General features: G+C 37.4%; 1 protein-coding gene across 6 annotated transcripts in view; it reads right to left on the bottom strand.

Moving 5' to 3' along the window:
• Positions 1-16,807, bottom strand: part of SPAG16 (sperm associated antigen 16) — a 981,998-nt gene that overhangs the window by 93,274 nt on the left and 871,917 nt on the right. The window lies entirely within an intron of this gene.

Here is a 16,807-nt window from a genome sequence, read left to right as displayed (position 1 = left end):
CTGTCCATGGGGATTCTTCAGGCAAGAATACTGGAGTGTGTTGCCATTACCTTCTCTAGGGGATCTTCCCAACTGCTTGCATTACAGGCAGATTCTTTACCATCTGAATCACCAGGGGAGCCCTAGAGTATATAAGCTGAAATGAACTGCTTAGAAATAGGATAAGAACCACCCTTATGGCAGAAAGTGAAGAACTAAAGAGCCTCTTGATGAAAGTGAAAGAGGAGTGTGAAAAAGTTGGCTTAAAGCTCAACATTCAGAAAACTAAGATCATGGCATCTGGTCCCATCGTTTCATGGGAAATAGATGGGGAAACAGTGGAAACAGTGTCAGACTTTATTTTTTTGGGCTCCAAAATCACTGCTGATGGTGATTGCAGCCATGAAATTAAAAGACGCTTACTCCTTGGAAGGAAGGTTATGGCCAACCTAGATAGCATATTGAAAAGCAGAGACATTACTTTGCCAACAAAGGTCCGTCTAGTCAAGGCTATGATTTTTCCAGTGGTCATGTATGGATGTGAGAGTTGGACGGTGAAGAAAGCTGAGCACCGCAGAATTGATGCTTTTGAACTATGGTGTTGGAGAAGACTCTTGAGAGTCCCTTGGACTGCAAGGAGATCCAACCAGTCCATTCTAAAGGAGATCAGTCCTGGGTGTTCACAGGAAGGACTGATGTTGAAGCTGAAACTCCAATACTTTGGCCACCTCATGCGAAGAGTTGACTTATTGGAAAAGACCCTAATGCTGGGTAGGATTGGGGGCAGGAGGAGAAGGGGATGACAGAGGATGAGATGGTTGGATGGCATCACTGACTCGATGGACATGGGTTTGGGTAAACTCCGGGAGTTGGTGATGGACAGGGCGGCCTGGCGTGCTGCGATTCATGGGGTCGCAAAGAGTCAGACACGACTGAGCGACTGAACTGAACTGATATCAGTGAGGGCTTCAGAGGACCATTGGTCTGAGGCATGTCAGTGCATCTTCTTCAAAAATAAAGGGCAAATTATTCTATCACATAATTTCCACCAACAAGAAGGAAACATAATGCCTGGTAAGCCTCTTTGAGCTCTGGAGGCAGCTTATTCTATGCCTATGAACATTACTTCAAACCACTTACTGAGTTACATGAAAAGCAGACAGCTTGTTGTGGGTTCCAGAGCAGGAAAGAGCTCTGTAGTGGGTCTATGCAACCTGGAAGACTGTATAATAGCAGATATTTATCTGTGATTGGAAAAAATACCTTCTGGGACATAGAGAAAGCCCATATAGGAGAGTCTCTGCATAGACAGTTCAGTTTCTGGAGCAACAATAAACCATCTGTCTCAAAGAATTACATACAACTCAAAAATCACCTGCTAATGCCTGTGACTCTGGTAGCAGAAGGCCACTGTCTATGGGACACCAAATAAGCACGTGGCCCAAACTGCCTGTCACAAACTGGTTTCTGCCATAAGCACTAAACCATACATTTGGAGGTATCCATAAATAATCTGTAATAAGATGGGAGAGACTCATCTGGGATTAGCCACTGGTGGGATGAGAAGGCGTACGTAAACATGAGGAAGTTGCATGAGTGGCCCAGACCACCATGTCATTATCTACTATTTTGCCAGCACTTCTCCTTGAGCTCACACCAGTGGCCACATGGGGGTTCCTTATGAGTAAGTAACAGAGAAGGCAAAAGGGCAAGACTGATTCACTGATCAGTCAGATCAGTGTGTGGGTGTACACTGAGAATGGACTGCTGATTCATCCCCATACAGGGGTGGTCCTGAAGTCAATGTTGAAGGAAATCCTCCCAATGGGTGGATTTGGGTAGTGTACCCAACTATCTACTTAATGTAGAAAAAAAAAAAAGTGTAACCTGAGTTTAGATTACACAAAGACTCTGGCAGTGGCAAATGGGGGCCTGGAAAGAGAAAGACTGGGAATTTGAGGACAAAGGAAAGGAGATGATACATGTAGAGAGATATGGGAGTGGCCATAAATCATCAACTTTAAAACACTTGATAATGCCCTTAGTATCTGCTAGCAAAGAGGCACATACACACAAAAAATACCTAAATGGACAGATTGACTTGGCCATTTGATATCAGCCCATATCTATTATATCATCAAGCATCCAATAGCCATGGTATCAGGGATGTACCTGTGTGTGGACCAAACATCTTAGGATTCCATTCCCAAATGCTGACTCATTCTGAGTGTACAGGAATATAGCAAAAGTCCTCAAAGAATCCCACAAACCGACATCATGACAAATGTTTTTATTTGACACTTTGTACCCTGGGAAGGTCTTTATTTTTTACTAGAATGAATATTTTCCTGGTACGGGTTTGCCTTTTCTGCTCACAAGGCTTTAACCAGTTCCACTATCAGAGGATTTACAGAGTATTTGTTCAAAAGACATGGAAGAACACAAAATAATCTTAGATCAAGTTTTTTTTTTTCCCACAGAAAAGCAAGTATGAAAATGGGAAGAGAATAATAGATGCCATAGGTCCTATCACATACTCTGAAGTTATTTGCCTGAGACATGTGGAATGGCCTTTTGAAACTGCAACTAAGAGGTCAGCATGGGGAATATCTGCATGAATGCAGAGGAATATTACTCCCAGGGATCCATTGTGGCATTTTTGCTTTCTATCTCTGCAATTTTAAGCAATGTAAGCAACTTTAAGTTCTCAGGGGGAAACCCTTCAATGAGGGGGACAGTTAGAGTTTCATTAAACTTTAAGCTATGACCTCTGTCTGGTCACTTCTTGCTTCTTTCAAGAGTGCAGGAAATAATCAGAGGAATCACCACCTTGCCTAAAGTAATTGACCCTGATGATCAGGAAGAGGTAGAGGGCTCTGTTACAAAAGGGGAATCAGCAAAGAATATGTTTGGGACCCAAGTGATATACTTTGGCATTCCATGGTTTTCCTCTTGGCCAATTTGGACAGTAAATGGACAAGCAAAGCTACTGTGGCCTGAAAAGGGCATAGTGACTAAGTGTTCATACCTATCAGGAGCAAGGATCTTGGTCACTCTACCAGACCTAAGTAGATGTTAACCATAGGTGATGAAAATATAGAATTGTAAAGAAGAGAATCGATGATTATCAGCTGCAGCCTCAAGAACAACTACACTGGTGAAGGTTGTTCTCTGTCTTAAAGAGCCTTCCTCCGGTTAAGTTTCTCCAGGAAACAAACCAATCAGAATCTTTGAACTACTGCTCTTAGATGAGGTGAATTTACTATATTAATTAAGAAGACCCAAGAAGCATGGAGCTGAGTCCTGGTTGATGCTATGATCCTACCCACATCCCTCATTCAAGGCCAACATGCTTACTATCCCAGCTGCTGAGTACTGGCATCTTAGGATCTACATCTGGGAACAGGTCCAGCCATAGCTCTCAGCTAAAAAGAAACTTCCTTGCTCAAGATTTTGCCCCTTCCTAAGACCAGTCAGCACAGAATGACTGTTTATGCAGGGGTCACAGCCACCATCCCCTTTCTTTGACTTCGGACAACTCTGAAGGGCCATCCTAGATTCATGGTTTCCTATAGAATTGACTGAGGCATCTTCACTAATGCACCAGAACTTCTCCCTTTTCCCAGTTATGTTTCTCTAATTCTCTTACAGGTGCTCCCAAGAGCACTTTTCAATTAACTACCATGTCAAGAGTATTTCTTGGGAAACCAAATATAAGGCAGTGCCCTTTCATTTTCTTATAACATTTCCAATTTTTTTCTACTTTATCTTCAACTCTATTCCCATGGAGCTAAGAGATCTAGTTGTGCTTGTCCCATAAACTTTTCATTTTAAATTGTTCCCTTTCTGGCCTCTTTCATCTATCTTTTTTTCCTTTTCTCTCTAATGGCCCCAACATACCTGGACTTTCAAGCTGACATCTCATTGATAATGCAGGGGCAAAGTTGGGACCTTTGCTAAAAGCAGTCTTTTATAGTCCTATGATATTTTACCATGTTAGGATACCATTACCGGGCAGTGTTGCATTGATTTATATACTCTAGGGAAAGTACTTGGAAGAAAATCCTACCTGAAGGACAGATTTTAGCTGGAACCAACAAGACAAAAATGCCACAATCTAAAACTTCCTTTTCGATCTTTTTCTAAGTAATTTTTTTTTAAGCTTCCATGCACAGCAGGTCAAATATTCAACTATATGATCTAGAAACTTAAAAATGTCTTCATCCACTATTCAAATCTGAGTAGATTTTAGAAATTCTATAAAGTACTGCATACAAGCATCCACTAATTTCAATTTCTCTCTCTCTCTTTTTTTAATCCTTCTGAGTGGCTGCTTTCTGAGCATGGAGAATACTGCTCTTTGATTCTATCTTGTCTATTCAGTTGTTTGATTTAATCAAGTAGAGTAAATGAAGAATATTAAAGGTTAAACTGATTTTCCAAATATATCAAAGAGAATATATATTGTTAGAAATACATTTATTTCTAAAAAGTAAGATGGAACTATACATAAAATAAAATAGTGATTCTTTTAAGGATTGGCACCAAAGAACTATAAATAATTTTGAGCTTTTTAAAATTTTACTTTTTGTTGTGTTGGCCCCATCATGTCATACTCTGCATTCCAGAGTTGATTTTAGATGGAGAAAATCTCTACTTCAAAGGCAGCTTTATTCTTTGAGCAGCTCTGCCTCTCACAGAATGGAACGAGAAACCTTTGTTTCTGTGTCACAGAATTGATACTGTTCTTTCTGTCATAGAGATGTGATGCTTCAATGATACCTTTCTAACCATCTTGATGTCTCTGGCTGAAGAAGTTAACTTAGTTTCACTGTGCTTACATTTACTTAATTGCATAATGAAGAATTCAGGTTAGTTTCCAGACTAGTACTTCAATCTTCAAGCTTAAAACACACACACAGACAGACTCACATGAAAGATACACAAATTACTTTACCAATGTTCGGAACCTAGTAACTTGCCAATGAATGTTAATTTTTATAATTGTTATTATTGCATGAATTGAAGTGTTCATACAGTAAGAAGCTATAATAGGAAACACCAATCAGTAGTAGATTTAAATAACTACAACATAAAAAGAGAAGGGAGAAATTCTGATTAATAGAGACACTTTTTCCTTACTATTTGATTTTGGACTTTTGATTTTGATAAAATAGACTTAAAAATATAAATCTGACATATCAGATTTAAATACATATATTACTCATTCTGTGAGGCCATAATTACCCTGATACCAAAAGCAGGAAAAGACACTACAAAAAAAAAAGAAAAGAAAATTACAGGTGAATATCTTTTATCAATATAGATGTAAAAATCCTCAACAAAATATTAGTAAACCAAATTCAACATATAAAAAGGATCACATTCTGTGATCTAGTTGGATTTACTCCAGGGCCACAAGGATAGTTCAGTATTTGTAAATCAATCATTGTGATAACAGCACATTAACAAAAAGGATAAAAATTGCATGATTATCTCAATAGATGCAGAAAAAGCACTTGAAAAAAGTCAACTGCCATTCATGATAAAACACTAAAAATGGGTATAGAGGGAACATATCTCAACCTAATAAAGCTATTTATGACAAATCCATAGCTAACATCACACTCAATGGTGAGAATTTGAAAGCTTGTCTTCTACATTCAGAAATAGGACAAGGATCCCCACTCTTGCCACTTTTAACATATTAACATAGTTTTGGAAGTCCTAGTCATGGCAATTAGACAAGAAATAAAAGGCATCCAAAATTGGAAGGGAAGAAGTATAACTTTTACTAATAGCAGGTTACATGACACTTTATATTGAAAATACAAAAGTATCTATTCAGAAACAATGAAAGCTGGTAAATGAATTTCTGGGAAATAGATGGGAAAACAGTGGAAACAGTGTCAGATTTTATTTTTGGGGGCTCCAAAATCACTGTTGATGGTGACTGCAGCCATGAAATTAAAAGACGCTTACTCCTTGGAAGGAAGGTTATGGCCAACCTAGATAGCATATTTAAAAGCAGAGACATTACTTTGCCAACAAAGGTCCGTCTAGTCAAGGCTATGGTTTTTCCAGTGGTCATGTATGGATGTGAGAGTTGGACGGTGAAGAAAGCTGAGCGCCGAAGAATTGATGCTTTTGAACTATGGTGTTGGGAGAAGACTCTTGAGAGTCCCTTGGACTGCAAGGAGATCCAACCAGTCCATTCTAAAGGATGGGTGTTCATTGGAAGGACTGATGTTGAAGCTGAAACTCCAATACTTTGGCCACTTGATGCGAAGAGCTGACTCACTGGAAAAGACCCTGATGCTGGGAAGGATTGGGGGCAGGAGGAGAAGGGGATGACAGAGGATGAGATGGTTGGATGGCATCACCGACTCGATGGACATGGGTTTGCGTAAACTCTGTGAGTTGGTGATGGACAGGGAGGCCTGGCATGCTGTGATTCATGGGTTTGCAAAGAGTCAGACATGACTGAGCGACTGAACTGAACTGAACTGAACTGAAAGTTATAGGGTACAAAGTTAATTTATAGAAATCTGCTGCTTTTCTATACAGTGATAATAAACTATCAGAGAGATAAAGTAAAAAAAAATCTCATTTAAAATTCTATCAAGAACAGGAATAAACTTAAAGAGGGAGGTGAATAACTATACTCTGAAATATGATAGACATTGATGAAAGAAATTAAAGATGATACAAAACAATGTAAAATGTCTCATGCTCTTGAACTGAAAGAATTAACATTAAAATTACCATATTAGCCAAAGCAATCTACAGATTTAATACAGTCCCTGTAAAAATACCCAAGAATTTTTCACAGAACTAGAACAAATAATCCTAAAATCTGTACAAAACCACAAAAGACTCCAAATTGCCAAAGTAATCTTGAAAAAAAAATCTGGAGGTATCATCTCTCATACTTCAGGATATACTATAAAGCTACAGAAATCAAAACAGCATGGTATTGGCATATAAACAGTATAGCAAAATGAAACAACCAGTCAAAAACATAAAAATGCTCAGAAGACCTGAATAGACATTTTTCCAAAGAAAACATGCAGATGGCTAACAGGTACATAAAAAGATGCTCAACACTGATAATTATTAAAGAAATGCAAACAAAAACAACAAATGTTGATGATGATATGGAGAAAAAGGAACCTTTGTACACTGTAGGTAGGAATTTAAATTGGTACAGCCACTATGGAAAACAGTATGGAGAGTCCTCAGAAAACTAAAATTAGAACTATCATATGATTCAGCAATTCCACTCTTGGGTATGTATAGGAGACAAAAAAAAAAAAAACAACACCAAAACCCTAAAACTGATATATATGCACTCCAACACTCAGAGCAGCATTATTTACAATAGCCAAGATATGGAAGCAACTTCAAGCAAATAAATGAATGGACAAATTAGATATGAAATATTTCTATATACTTAAACACATATATGTATATACACTTGGGGGGTCCAAAGTACTGGGATCCAAAGCCACCAGGGAAGCTCCCATATTCATATATATATACATGGGAGCTTCCCTGGTGGCTCAGATGGTAAAGAATCTGCCTGCCAAGCAGGAGACCTGGCTTTGATCCCTGGGTTGGGAAGATCTCCTGGAGAAGGGAATGGCTACCCACTGCAGCATTCTTGCCTGGAGAATTCCATGAACTGGGAGCCCGATGGGCTACAGTCTATGAGGTTGCAGAGTCAGACACAGCTGAGTGACTAACACTTCTTACTGTCATATATGAATATTACTCAGCCATAAGAGAGAATTAAATTCTTCCATTTGCAGCAATGTGGATGGACTTATAAGGTATCGTGCACAGTGAAATAAGACAGACAAAGAAAAATTCTACATGATATCACTTATATGTGCAACCTAAAAAAATAAACGAATATACATAGCAGAATAGAAACAGACTCAGATACAAACTATGGATTACCAGTGGGGGGAGGTAAAGGGGCAAGGCAAGATAGGGGTAAGAAATTAAGAGATACAAACTAATATATATGAAATAGATAAGCAACAAGGACACATTGTACAGCATAGGGAATTTTGACCATTAACTTGTAATAAATTTTATGCAGTATAACATGTAAAAATACTGAATCATTATGGTCTACACCTGAAACTAGTATTATAAATCAATTATACTTCAATAATGCTTATAATAATAAATTAGTGGGAAAATATGCATGTGTTTAACTGAACTGCAAAAATATGTAATTCCCAGTTTTCAGCAAGTTCAAGCAAGAGAAGTGAAGTGTCCGGGTCCAAAGTGCTAACATTCAATGTAATACCTTTTAGCCAAAATATGCTTAAGGACTCTTTTACATTATCAATTACCTCTTGCTCATGCACTGATATACAACGTGAATTCAGAATAAAACAATTGCACATAGACAAACAGCTTCTCTTTAGATTTTATAAGTGAGCTCCTACCATACTCTCCAGGAACCTGCACATAGATGACATCAAATTAATTTACTGTCAGATCATTCATTTCATGATCATTTCATGATCATTTCATGATCTCTAACCCACTGATGCCCTAGTATCAATTAGACAAGTGACTGATTAACTAGATGGGCCTTTTTCAAAGTCCCCTGCAGGCCAACAGATTCCAGACTTTTCAATCAGGAGGTAGAAAACAATTTCAGAGGAACGAACATTAAAAAAGAAAAATGAAAGGAAGAGGCCTACACTATATTTTACCTTTTTACCTTCAACTCAAGGAAATGCAGCCTCTCCTAGTAGCAGATCTTTGAAAGTCTCATGACTCATGAGATAATATAAAGAATAAAGAAAAAAGAATTTGAAATCTAAATTCTGTACCTTTTATATACCTTCACATAGTTCATAGTTTGGACTGAACTTTTAAGAATATATGATGGTTATGGGACTGCTGGAACAATTAGAATGGTTACAATATCTTATTATTTTAGTCCAACTACAGGCTTGAGTAAATACATTCAAAATACACTGATCGAACATCTACAATGTACCTGATACCTGACAGTAAAGACACGGCTGGATCATAACATTTTGTCTCAATTGATCCTCATACTTCTGAAAGAAAATACAATTTTTATCCCTGGGAGCTAAGGCACAGAGAGGTTAAATAACTTGGCCAAGGTCTGGCCCAAGTCTCACAGTCGCTGGATGGTAGAACCACAGTTCAAGCCCATATCTATCTTCCAACAGAAATTGTACACCTAACTTTTTTCTTAACTGCTGCCTCTTTTCCTTGTATCATTGAAAAAACTAGTCATTTAGCTGAAATGATTAGAAGCACTAATCATTTCAACTAAACAGTTTGATGGTTGATTGCAACAAACATTTTATAATTCTTAAACTTTTTAGAAACTGGATGTCAAAAACTTATTTTCAAAAATGCTAATCTTATTTCAGAGAAAGCAATTCATAATCTTATTGCTATCCAATATTCAATATTTCCACCTAACACTTTGTCTTCTGTGGAAAATTACAGTGGCTTGAAAATTATAATTATATAGTCAAATGTTATAAGTCTTAGTACACCAACACTAGTATCTGGAACCAATACGATATTTGATATTTTTATCACACTGGGGTGAGAAAACCTTGGCAAGTTACTTCATCACTTTGGACCTCCCTTTCCTTATCCTTAAGATTAAATTTCTAATATTGTCATCCCTCAGTTACTCAGTCATTTCACAAATTTTTACTTTTTTGCCTGCTGTATTAGTAGTTATCCATTGCCACCATAACAAATAAGCACAAACTCAGTGACTTAAAACAAAAGAAATTGGTTCTCTCACAGTTTTGGAGGCCCAGTGTCTGAGAGCAGGTGTCAGCAAGGTTGTTCTCCTCCAGAGGCTCTAAAGAAGATGAATATTCTTAGCCTCTTCCTTTGTTGGTAGCTGTCCAACCTCTGCTTTCATCTTCATGTTACTTCTGCCTCTGTGTTTGTGTTGGCGTCTCTCCTCTCCTTTATAAAGACTCTTGTTACTGGATTTAGGGTTCACCTGTGTACAAAGGTCTGTCTAGTCAAGACTATGGTTTTTCCAGTAGTTATGTATGGATGTGAGAGTTGGATCATAATGAAAGCTGAGCGCCAAAGAATTGATGCTTTTGAACTGTGGTGTTGGAGAAGACTCTTGAGAGTCCCTTGGACTGAGAAGAGACCCAACAAGTCCATCCTAAAGGAGATCAGTCCTGGGTGTTCATTGGAAGGACTGATGTTGAAGCTGAAACTCCAATACTTTCGCCGCCTGATGCGAAGAGCTGACTCATTTGAAAAGACCCTGATGCTGGGAAAGATTGAAGGCAGGAGGAAAAAAGGGGATGACAGAGGATGAGATGGTTGGATGGCATCACTGACTCAATGGACATGAGTTTGAGTAAACTCTGGGAATTAAGTGATGGACAGGGAAGCCTGGCGTGCTGCAGTCCATGCGGTCTCAAAGAGTCAGACATGACTGAGCGACTGAACTGAACTGAATTGAATTGTGTAATCCAAGATCTTCTCATCTCCAGGTTCTTAGCTTAATTACACATACAGAGACCTTTTTTCCAAATAAGGTCACACTCATGGGTTCTAGATGTTTACATATCTTTTGGGGGGAGGCCACTGTTCAACTCACTGCACCTATCAGGTGCCAGGCATTAGATTTGGATGCTGGGACTATTTGGGGGAAAGAGGCATACTCCTCAAGCTTATGGAGGGCATCTTAATTGCTGCAAGAACTTTGGAAATTATAAAATCCCATAAAAGTAAAAGCTATTATTATCTCTTAAAAAATAACTCCATTTCTCTTCCTGTTTTTTTTTTGCTTCAGTCTGCTAATAATAGAAAAATAACTGGACTTCACATCAATGATACCCTTCATTTGTGACTAGAACACTTGTCAAAGGAAGCTGACCAATGATAAGAATAGCCTGAAGAAAGCATCAATCAGAAACACATGTTGATGAGGGCATTTTCCAAGTAGAATAACAGCAATAATACTTAATGTGGCATGATTTGATCTGAGGGCAAAATAACTTGTAAATGATTAAGTTTGATTAAGAGATTAACATCCCTCCAAATGATGCCTTGATAATATCATCATTGCAGATTAATTTCTTTTCATCTTTAAGGATTTTCATCATAATACAGTCCTCTTCTCTACCTTAAAAGTTCTAGAAAGGATAACACTTTACAGGTTATCTACTAGCACTAGGGGGGACATAGTTTTGTTCTATGATACTCAAAGTGTGGGTCACAGATCAGCAAAATCAGTATCACATGGTAGCTTGTTAGAAATAATCTCAGGGTGAGGGTGCTTCCCTGGCAGCTAAGTGGTAAAGAATCCGCCTGCCAATGTAGGAGACACAGGTTCAATCCCTGGGTCAGAAAGATCCCCTGGAGAGGGAAATACTCCAGTATTCTTGCCTGGGAAATCCCATGGACAGAAGGGCTTGGCGGGCTACAGTCCATGGGGCTGCAAAGAGTTGGACACGACTTAGCGACTAAACAACCCACTCTGAGCTACCAAGCCAGTATGTATGTTTTAACGAGATCCCTAATAACCAGAAGGCACATTACATTTGAAATGTTAATTACATCCTTTCCAACTAGTACACCATGTTGAAACAAGGCTTTTGGTGTAGTACTTCTCAAAAGGTAGACTGCAGGTTTTTGTTCCTTTATTTCAAGGGTAACCAGTATGTGCCAAACTGAGAAAAATTTGTTTATTTAATGGGTCCTGTGAAATTACACTTATTCAGTTTAAAGAAATGTCCTCTTTACTGAGATCGAGTTTCCTACTACTGCATTTCATTTTTTTTTTTTTTACATGATGATAATATAAAAGATGGTCATGTACGGCATACATGCATGTGGGTGCATGGATGTTTAATCCTTTATTTTCAAAATGAATTTAACAAATATCCACAGTATTTTTCCCTTTAAATTGCTGACCTATACAATTCAAAAGTGGTGTGGATAGAAGATGAGCCATTGAACGGAAGGGTGGAGTTGAAGAAAGAAAGGAGGGGGGTGGGTGAACATCAAAGAGGTATTATTCTTTACATTTTTCCTCAACATTTTCTTTAATTTGTTTTCCCCTTAGGGTGGACTTCTGGGGAGACCACACAGACAAGGCTTGACAAGTTACCACAATGCCACTCAGCTTCGGAGTACTATCTGATAAGCCTTTCTTCATTCTAGAAATGTTCATCATATACAGTTCACCCCATGTGCTACTGAAAACATCATTTGAAGTAGTAGACTGCAGTGTAGAAAGTATTCTTAAGTTCTAGAATCTTCTCAAAGGGGAACTCTTCTATATGGATATCCACCAAATATCCCCTTTCTGCTCTTTGAAAATAGACATTCACGTTCAAACCTTACCCTTTGCTTCAGAGATGGTTCCATTTCAGTTAACCTTAACTGCTAATTAAAATATTAAAACTTTGAAAGCTATTCAAGTATACACTATTCCTTTAAAAGAAATATTAAGAGGGGAGAGAAAGGTGACAAGGTCTTTGAAAATGAATATCATAACATTTGTGGATTCTTTGAATAAACTAGTGACATTTAAGATCACTAAATTAACATTTTAATTTTTCTGAACCAACTCAGTGATTCAAAAGGCAAAGTCTTAAGCTATTTTCCTCTTCTCACAGACCGTATTGTTTCCGATGTAAATGCATACTGTGCATTCATTAATTAAAGGTTATGCTATAAAGGATTCTTTTCTAATTTACCAAAGATCAGACTTTTAAATCATTTAGGAAAAGCATATTTAGTAAACTAAAAAATGCTTATAGATCAAAAGTGCCCAAAATTCAACTTTAAAAAGTTGTTCCTACACAGCGTTCTCACAAATAGTTAGTGTCCCTTACCTTTCTTATAATTGGAAATAAAACACAAACATATGTGTAAATAAATATTTGATCTTTCCTAGCACTTGCATCTTATAATTAATAGTGTAATGGGATTTTAAATGTTAAGAAAATAATTTGCCATCAACAAGGGTGGGAGAATTTTGTTTATTAGTTTCGTGTGATTCAATTTGTGAAAATGTGCTTCATTGATCTTTGCAAAAGAACTTTAATTGGAAATGAATATCACAATCTATTTGCCACACCAATAAGCCCAAGTTGCTGCAGTTCATTAAGTACCACACCTGCTATTTAACTTTCCACAGGGGAAAAAGTCTTTGATTTAATACACCTAAGGATGGCCAGGTGGGAACTCAAAAAACAATTTGAATTAACTATTTCTTTACTCATCCAAGCTGTTAAAATATACACCAAATTGTTGCTTGAGATAAATATGCCCTAATACTTGATCTGGATATTACTTTCTCCTTTTATATAGACATAAATTATTTTCTTAAATACAAAAGCAATCCATTTAAATAATATTCTTTAAAAATATCGCAAATAAATGAGGAAAGAGTCTTTTTTTTTTATACCAGTGCACACCGGGGTTACCAGATCACCTTTACAAGCAATCTGAAGCTCAGTGGGGTGGGGAGAGGAGAAAGAACAGGCACTTTATGTTAGGATGAAAACCACAGGACAGATACCAAATAAACAATATCAACAGCCACCCTCAACAGGACAGATACCTCAACAAATAAGAAACAGCGGTGGAGAACAAGCAACAAAGCACACAGTAAATTCCTTGAGATGAAAGAGCTAAAAATAATGGACTAGGCGCCCATGAAAGACTTCGCAGCTTTTAGTTATTTGGAAAATGAATTCTTACATCAGTCAATAACTGGATTTTTGGGAACCCTCTGTGCTTAAGCTTGAAATGTGATTGATCCATGTGGGTACCAAGCCCTTGGCTCTAGTTTTGTTTCAATCATCACCTCCATGAAGCAGTTAGGCTGCAAGCTGTGGATTCATATTGTGATTGGGAGCACAATAAAGTCATGGTTGCTACTGCTACTGCTAAGTCACTTCAGTCGTGTCCGACTCTGTGCGACCCCGTAGACGGCAGCCCACCAGGCTCCGCCGTCCCTGGGATTCTCCAGGCAAGAATACTGGAGTGGGTTGCCGTTTCCTTCTCCAGTGCATGAAAGGGAAAAGTGAAAGTGAAGTCGCTCAGTCGTCCGACTCTTAGCGACCCCATGGACTGTAGCCAACCAGGCTCCTCCGTCCATGGGATTTTCCAGGCAAGAGTACTGGAGTGGGGTGCCATTGCCTTCTCCGAAAGTCATGGTAGTGCCAGGCTAACTAGCAACCTCCTTTCTCCCTGGAGAAGAAACTCTCACTGTGCAATTTCAAGTTTTACAAACAAGTGGTAAACACATTTCTGATGGTAGGTGAAGTGAGAGGGTTAATATCTGAACTATATTTTAAACATATTCAAAATGCTCACTAAAATTTACAATTTAAACATTTTAAAGATGTGTTCCTCTATTCAAGAAATATATACTTTGAATATATATTCAACATATAACTTTTATATTCAAATATATATTCAAAATATAACTTCTATAAAACTATGGGAAAATGCAATTAATTTTTTGTAAAATGTACTTCATTATCAATGTTTCTGTGATGCATTTTTCCATCAGGTGCAGTATGTCTGTATACAAATTAGAAACAGAATATTTAGATTGTCTCCATACCAGCTAATCAAGGCAATTTTGTCTCTTTAAAAAAGTTAACCAGTTTATTCAACAAACGTGGGTACCGTTTTTGCATGAGACTTCAACATGAGGAAGAAGTAGGGATAGGGGACATATAGGCAAATTACATGTTATTAATACTTGAGATTATTTTAAAAAATATGACACTTAGTTTTCACCTCAACCATACCAATGGTATCAAAATTTGGGGCAGAAATGTCAGTATATTTGGATTTCTTGAAAAATGCCTTATGTGTTTCTAATGTGCAGTCAGGGTAGAGAATCATGGAAGTGTTTTAGAAAGAGACCCAAACCAAATAATTATAAAGCAATGTGGTAACAGCACTGAAAGAAATATATCCAAGACAGAAAAAAGCATAGAAGAGAACCTACAAAGACAGTTCTCTGATTAACTTGGAACGGTCAGCTTGGAAGAGGATGCAGGAGGTTGTTCTTATTTAACATAACTCTATATATAGTCATTTCAAAAGAAAAAGTGTTAATTTGGAAGCTTAAAGGCCAGCAGTACATTAGGAAGGTTGAAATAACAATAATATGTACACAAATATTATAGCAGCACAGAAAATCGCTACTAATCTAGGTTCTATGACCATAGAAGCCTTTCTCAAGGAAACACAAGTTTAATCTTAAGCTTAAACCTTTACCTGTCAATCAATTTGAAAACTATTTCAAATTTTCTTATCAATAAAATATTACACAAATATAAGACAGCTTATTTGTAGCATTTAACTTCCAATGATATTCAAGTTTAATAAGAAAACAATTATATTCCAATAAAGAAAATTATGTCCCAGATTTATTATTGGAATCTATGTTTGTATTTATGTGCATCAAAAAAGTAGTTTAAAATAATTAGAATAAATGTTACAATTCATGACATTTACATTTTTGGCTTAGTTGCTCCTCAGCACATGGGATCTTCCTGGATTAGGGATCGAACCTTTGTCTCCTGAGAATTCTTTACCAGTGAGCCACCAGGGATGTCCCAAGCCTATTTTTTATTAAGGTTCTAGGAATTCTTTCTCTGAAAGCCATTATCTTGTTCTTTCTTTTTTTTTTTTCTGGTAAGGAAATACAAACTAAATGCAATACTATCTACTGTATATTAATACTTCTCATTATATTCAAACTGCAGGCAATAGATTTATTTATTAACATACCAACAGGCTTATGTGATTTTTAAAGAGGTTTTGGGACTTTTAAACAAATATAAGTTTTTCAATCAACACACTTAAAATTACTTTTTTTAATTAATGCATGAACTAATTTAACAATTTTTATTGAGAGATTGCTAAGTACCAGAATTTCTACTGAGTTTGGGAGAGTGTGGTTAACAAGAAAGGACTGTAGGCAAATACACAATCAGACAGTATCATGCGTGCTATGTGAAGATAGTATCATGCGTGTTATGCGCGCTACTCCCACTGCACACTATCTTCACATATGGGCCCCTTTCTATTCCCACTACACACTATGTGGGGATAGATAGGGGCACTTAACCCAGATGTGAGAGTCTGGGATCTGGAAAGAAGACTAAACTGAAATCTTAAGAATGAATAGGACTGGACCAGTTAAAGGTAGGAGTGAAATAAAAATTTTCAGGCAAAGAACCCAAAAGGAAGAGAATGGCAATGAAAAATCAGAAGGATCATTGTGTCAAGACAGAGGGGTTTAGGAGGGTGAAACATCAAGAGGTAAGACGGGAGAGTTTGGCAGGGGATAGATAACATGGATTGAAGGCAAAAAGGAGAAGGGGGCTGCAGAGGATGAGATGGTTAGATGGCATTACTGACTCAATGGACATGAATTTGAGCAAACTCTGGGAGACTAATGGAGGAGAGAGGAGCCTGGCATAATGCAGTCCATGGGGTCGCAAAGAATCCAACATAACTTAGCCAATGAACAACCACAACAAAGATCACAAATGGTCCTGAAAGCAATGTTAAATATTGGCAGACTACTGAAATATATAGACCAGCTTTACCCGGGCTTGCATTTTATGTATAATTTCATGGCACTGGACAAATATCTTCAGCAATATGGCACTGGAAGAATATTTTATGTTCTCAGTAAAGATATCTTTTAAAAAAGTATATCCTGAAAAATGTTTTACAAAATTGTTTCACTGTTAATTAACCACTACTATATTATAGTTTCAGGGATATATTAACAACA

Source organism: Giraffa tippelskirchi, chromosome 3 (assembly GCF_054371585.1).
Source record: "Giraffa tippelskirchi isolate mGirTip1 chromosome 3, T2T-mGirTip1v1.2.pri, whole genome shotgun sequence".
NCBI lineage: Eukaryota > Metazoa > Chordata > Mammalia > Artiodactyla > Giraffidae > Giraffa > Giraffa tippelskirchi.
The sequence above is the reverse complement of the archived record's forward strand: the minus strand, read 5'-3'. Positions and strand labels throughout refer to the sequence as shown.